The following is a 6124-nucleotide window of genomic DNA, read 5'->3' on the forward strand; positions in this document are numbered from 1 at the left end:
GCTTTGTTCTTCAACTGCAGCCTTTTACATGGACTTCCTTGCTTGCTGCAAATCCTGCCTTCGAAATTGCTCGAACACATCTGCTCTCTTCGTGAAATGTAATGCAATTCCATTAAATCAGTTTGCAAAGCATTGTAAAGTTTTTCTCCAACCTGGATCTGATCATATGACATTTTCTTTCAGAGTGCAGTTACCGCGTTCTGAATCTTCCACAAAAAGCAATACCGCATTCGCATTCCTTGTGCAGGCGGGCCGGTTCAAAGACATGGAAGAACCTGATGCGCTTGCGCCACAGTGCACCACGGATTCCTGAACCAGTCTGTCTGTCAAATGTAGCCCAAAGTCATCTCTGAAAGGCCTCATTTGGAAGCTGTCTGTCGTTATTGAACGTGCGAGAATTGGCAGCAGAGGTGCTGGCTCATGGTTTGGATCAGTTCGCACGTTAGTGACTCATTCAATCAGCAACAGCAATGAAAGAAATTACACTCTCAGAGGAACCTCTGGGCTTGTGCTTTCATAACGTCGCTAGTATTAAGGTGCGTCTCGAGATCTCAGCCGTGTTGGAACTGAAACGGAGGAATCGACAGAGAGGCTACAGAATGATATCGCATCCTTTTGGTTTTCTTTAAATCACTGACGAGCAGGAAAATGTGTTTGAGTGGGAAAGTGAGGCAGTTGCAGCTCTGGTGAAACTCCTTCCTTGTGAGTCACTCAGCAATAAGAGACGTGAAGGTGACTCAGACGTGAGAGCTCTTCACATCGAGAACAAAAAGCACTCAAGGGCAGTTAGCACCTCTTCCGGAGTGGGGGTGGGGTGAGTAGTAACTTCTGTTACTATGTTCAGAAACTGCCTTTTAGATTGACGTGGACAGAAACTGCATTTCCAATAAGCACCATGGAGTTTAGCAAAATTTATTGAGTCGCTTCTCGTCAATTCCCACACAGGTTTCCAACTCAGTTGATATCCATGTGGCTCATGTCCAGGTGTGAACATCTCTGCAGCAAATGATACGGTTAGGGTAAAAGGCAAGGAAAGTGGCATCTCCAACTGGCGCCGAGGTCAGAGCATCCTCACAATGTGATCTGTCGTTCTCGCATTGTAATGCTACCTCCGGTTTTAGGGTGGAGAACATTCTTTGGGACTCTTATCCTGCAAAACAGACACAGTGACTGAAACTATGCTGCAAGGTATGATGTGGAACACCGCCTGCTCAGCTTTGTGCATTTTCCCTGTAGTCCGGTGTGTTTCGTGTTCCGTGTAAACGTGAAAGTTGTCCTGTTTCGAGCAATGGGTGAAATCATTTCGCAAAGCAAGAATCGAAATTGAAGTAATGTCAAGCAGGTCATGGTTATTTGACCAAATCATAACCGAACATATATTCTCACGCAGTCACAGATACATTTGTAGCTGAAAAGAGTCTGAGAAGATAGACTCAGCTTCCCATTGATTTTTTTCTGTATTGATGGTCTTTCAATTTGGGCTGCCAAATTGACATTGGAGCCGGGCACATCCAAGCAGCTGTGCGAGAAGAAGAGGGACCATGGGACACTTTGCATGTGACTTTCCAACTGTTGTTGTGCAGGGGCACAATTGGAAATGCAAGAAAACGAGATCCCCCGCTGTCAGGTTGTGTGGCCGAGCGGTCTAAGGAGCTGAAGCGTGGTTCCAGACCCCAAAGGGGCGTGGGTTCGAATCCCACCACTGCCGTGTCTGCTGATCGACTCCACCGCTGCAGCTTTGTGAGTTCAAAATAAAATTTGCTAGCTTCCAGGGGAATTGACCGTGGTGTGGGAACGTGCTGGATATTGCCAAGTTTCTCCGCTGTCATGATAGAGTTTGCCTCCCGTGCAGAAAATCGCAAGCAGCGCAATTGTTGCTTCACGTTCTAAACATGCTGAGGCTGTTGTGAAACAAAGTCCTGTGGTGAGTCGATTCATCGTTATTTGGCTTTATGGCGAATGGAAAAATATGTTATTGAATTTCTCCCATTTCCTTCATTTCCATCCTAGAGACATCGGAAGGGAAAGGTAATCAAATCTAGACTGTGATTGATGAAATTCACTTTTTTCATGGCCACTACTTATTATATTCTTTCTTTCTCTCTTTTCAGCATTGGCTGGGAAGTGGTGGTGCACTAACGCTGCGGTATGTTTGAAAGAGTAGTTTGGAATTGCCCTGTTGTTAGTTGTGAGATTACTTGATGCCTCATGCCCTCGGACTGTCTCACATTTAGCATTCATGCTTCGCTGTGTCTGAACATGCATTAGGTATGCCAGTTTTGTTTGCGCTCCGTGTTAAATGCATTCTATTTGCGATTCGCTCAATACATTACGAGTTAACAGGGGTTCTGAGGCAACTTGCAGCAGCAAAAATCCTCAACTGAGGATCTGGGAAAATTTCACCAAGTATGGTCAGTCACAGCAAAAGTGAGGAAGTCGTCCGTTTCTGCAGTGTTTCACAATACTACCTTTCCCGTGAGCAGTTGAACAGACTAAATGATTGTGCCACAGACTGCGAAGGCAAGCTCCGCTAAAAAGTAATCCTTTAAAATCGGTGTAAGCAACACAACGTTATTGGTGTACACCGTGTGGAAACAGATACTTCGGTGTATCTCATCCATGCTCACCTCTCAGCCAAAATTAAACAAGTCCCGTTCCCCAGCATTTGGCCTCAATTCCTCTGAACCCATCCTATCCAGAAACTGATCCGATTACCTTTGCATTTTTCTGAGTGCAATCGCCTCCTCCACTTCCTCTGGTAGCTCATTCCATACACGCACAACCTTGTGTGTGGGAAATGTGCCTCAGGTCCTTTGTCAATTTCAGACCACTCACCTTAAACCTATGCTCTCGAGTTTCCAACTCACCCCAGCTTGGGTAAAACTCGTAAATACTCAGTTTACAACCCTTCCATAAAATCATTTCGCAGCCGTGACGCTGCCGGAAAATTGTCCCAGCCTATTCCACCTCACTCTACAGTGCAAACATTGACCACATCCTTGTCTATATTTTGTCACCAATTTCACGTCCCCCTTTTGCTTTTTAACTTTTTCAAGATGTCAATTACCCTGGACAACAATGAGCTATTGGAAAAAGAAAGGCGAAACTGAAAATGTCTTCAACTTTCAGTGCTGGCTGCCACAGAGTCGCAGCGCGACCGCCCGCGGCTTGTTTCTGTAGTGTAGTGGTCATCACGTTCGCCTTGGACGCGAAAGGTCCCCAGCTCGAAACTGAGCAGAAACTGCTTTGTTCTTCAACTGCAGCCTTTTACATGCGCTTTCTTGCTTGCTGCAAAACCTGCCTTCGAAATTGCTCGAACACATCTGCTCTCTTCGTGAAATGTAATGCAATTCCATTAAATCAGTTTGCAAAGCATTGTAAAGTTTTTCTCCAACCTGGATCTGATCATATGACATTTTCTTTCAGAGTGCAGTTACCGCGTTCTGAATCTTCCACAAAAAGCAATACCGCAGTCGCATTCCTTGCGCAGGCGGGCCGGTTCAACGACATGAAAGAAGCTGATGCGCTTGCGCCACAGTGCACCACGGATTCCTGAACTACTCTGTCTGTCAAATGTAACCCAAAGTCGTCTCTGAAAGGCCTCATTTGGAAGCTGTCTGTCGTTATTCAAGGTGCGAGAATTGGCAGCAGAGGTGCTGGCTCATGGTTTGGATCAGTTCGCACGTTAGTGACTCATTCAATCAGCAACAGCAATGAAAGAAATTACACTCTCAGAGGAACCTCTGGGCTTGTGCTTTCATAACGTCGCTAGTATTAAGGTGCGTCCCGAGATCTAAGCCGTGTTGGAACTGAAACGGAGGAATCGACAGAGAGGCTACAGAATGACATCGCATCCTTTTGGTTTTCTTCAAATCACTGACGAGCAGGAAAATGTGATTGAGTGGGAAAGTGAGGCAGTTGCAGCTCTGGTGAAACTCCTTCTTTGTGAGTCACTCAGCAACAAGAGACGTGAAGGTGACTCAGACGTGAGAGCTCTTCACATCGAGAACAAAAAGCACTCAAGGGCAGTTAGCACCTCTTCCGGAGTGGGGGTGGGGTGAGTAGTAACTTCTGTTACTATGTTCAGAAACTGCCTTTTAGATTGACGTGGACAGAAACTGCATTTCCAATAAGCACCATGGAGTTTAGCAAAATTTATTGAGTCGCTTCTCGTCAATTCCCACACAGGTTTCCAACTCAGTTGATAGCCATGTGGCTCCTGTCCAGGTGTGAACATCTCTGCAGCAAATGATACGGTTAAGGTAAAAGGCAAGGAAAGTGGCATCTCCAACTGGCCCCGAGGTCAGAGCATCCTCACAATGTGATCTGTCGTTCTCGGATTGTAATGCTACCTCCGGTTTTAGGGTGGAGAACATTCTTTGGGACTCTTATCCTGCAAAACAGAACAGTGACTGAAACTATGCTGCACGGTATGATGTGGAACACCGCCTGCTCAGCTTTGTGCATTTTCCCTGTAGTCCGGTGTGTTTCGTGTTCCGTGTAAACGTGAAAGTTGTCCTGTTTCAAGCAATGGGTGAAATCATTCAGCAAAGCAAGAATCGAAATTGAAGTAATGTCAAGCAGGTCATGGTTATTTGACCAAATCATAACCGAACATATATTCTCACGCAGTCACAGATACATTTGTAGCTGAAAAGAGTCTGAGAAGTTAGACTCAACTTCCCATTGATTTTTGTCTGGATTGACGGGCTCCTTCTTTGTGATTCACACAGCAACCAGAGACATGAAGGTGACTCAGGCGGAGAGCTGTTCATTTCGAGAACAAAGAGCACTCAAGTACAGTTAACACCTCTTTGACATCTTCTGGTTTGGGGTGGGGTAATCACCTTTTGACTTCTGTTAATATACTTAAAAACTGAAAGTTGTCCTGTTTCGAGCAATGGATGAAATCATTTCCCAAAGCAATAATCCAAATACCAGTAATATCATGCAGCTCATGGTCTCTTTGTCGAATCATAATCGAAAATACATTCTCTCACACAGACATTGCATTTGTGGCATTAACGAATGTCAGAAATTTGATTCAGCTTTCCAATGTTTTTTGGCTGGATTGAAAGTTTGTTGCGAAATTGATATTGTAGTCAGGCATATCCCTGCAGCTGTGCCAGCAGGAGAGGGATCGCAGAACTGTTTCCCTGTGACTTTGCTTCTAATGTTTCACAGGAGTACCATGGAAGGTGTAAAGCAATGTGCTGCAGCTGTGGCTGGTTTCGTGGCCAAGTGACCGAAGGTGCCGGTTTCCCATTCTAAGGTGGCGTGTGTTCAGATCCGACCGCTGCCCTTTATAGTTGCGTTGCCTGTTTTACTGTAGCGTGTTAAATGCTGCTGTGTTTAAACTCCAACACAACCATGTGGTTTTGCTTTTGGAAATGTACCTCTGATTTGGGAGAGTGCACACTCTCCATCCTGTCAATGTCCATGCTATAATGATCACGTTTGCATACCACATGAAATGTCCCGGTCTCAAGCGGTTCCACTGTTGCATCATGTTCCGGCCAAGTTGTGTTGTTCACTGTTTTCACTGAAACCTAACGGAGATTGGTATTTCATCGCTGTTGTGAAACAAAATCCTGCAGTGACTTTACTTCTCATTATGTGGTGTTCCGGCGAATGGGAAAATAATTCCAGTAAATTGTGATGTCATATGGTCTTAACTTTCTTTTATTTCCTTCACTTCTGCTCTGGAGACGTGGGCTGCAGGCACTGCCGCATTGTGGATCGGATGGGCAAACTCATCTTATCGACTGTGTTTGGGAATCTTCACTTTTCACGGCCCATTCATGTTCGTTTCTTTCTTTTCCCTCATTTTGGAGTTTTTTGGGAAGTGGCGGTGCATGAAGTTTCCAATACATTTTGGGAGTGCAGTTTGGAATTGCTCTGAAGGATCTGGGAGCTGTTTATGGCTGATTGCCCTCGGACTGTCCCCAGAACAGCATTCATACTTCAATGTCTCTTAAAATGCATTTTAAACAAACTCCCATTTCCCAGCATCTGGCCCCTATTCCACTAAACCCTTCCTATCCAGAAACTCATCCGGTTGCGTTTGAAATCTTCTGAGTGTACTCGCCTCCTCCACTTCCTCTGGTAGCTGATACCATACCCG

At 45.3% G+C, this 6124-nt stretch overlaps 1 non-coding gene across 1 annotated transcript; it reads left to right on the plus strand.

Moving 5' to 3' along the window:
- The first annotated feature begins 3170 nt into the window (after nucleotides 1-3170).
- Nucleotides 3171-3243, plus strand: trnap-ugg (transfer RNA proline (anticodon UGG)). Its single transcript has one exon. It is a non-coding gene; the product is annotated as a tRNA-Pro (tRNA).
- The last annotated feature ends 2881 nt before the right edge of the window (nucleotides 3244-6124 follow it).

The sequence above is a fragment of the Hemiscyllium ocellatum genome, chromosome 44, assembly GCF_020745735.1.
Source record: "Hemiscyllium ocellatum isolate sHemOce1 chromosome 44, sHemOce1.pat.X.cur, whole genome shotgun sequence".
Lineage (NCBI taxonomy): Eukaryota > Metazoa > Chordata > Chondrichthyes > Orectolobiformes > Hemiscylliidae > Hemiscyllium > Hemiscyllium ocellatum.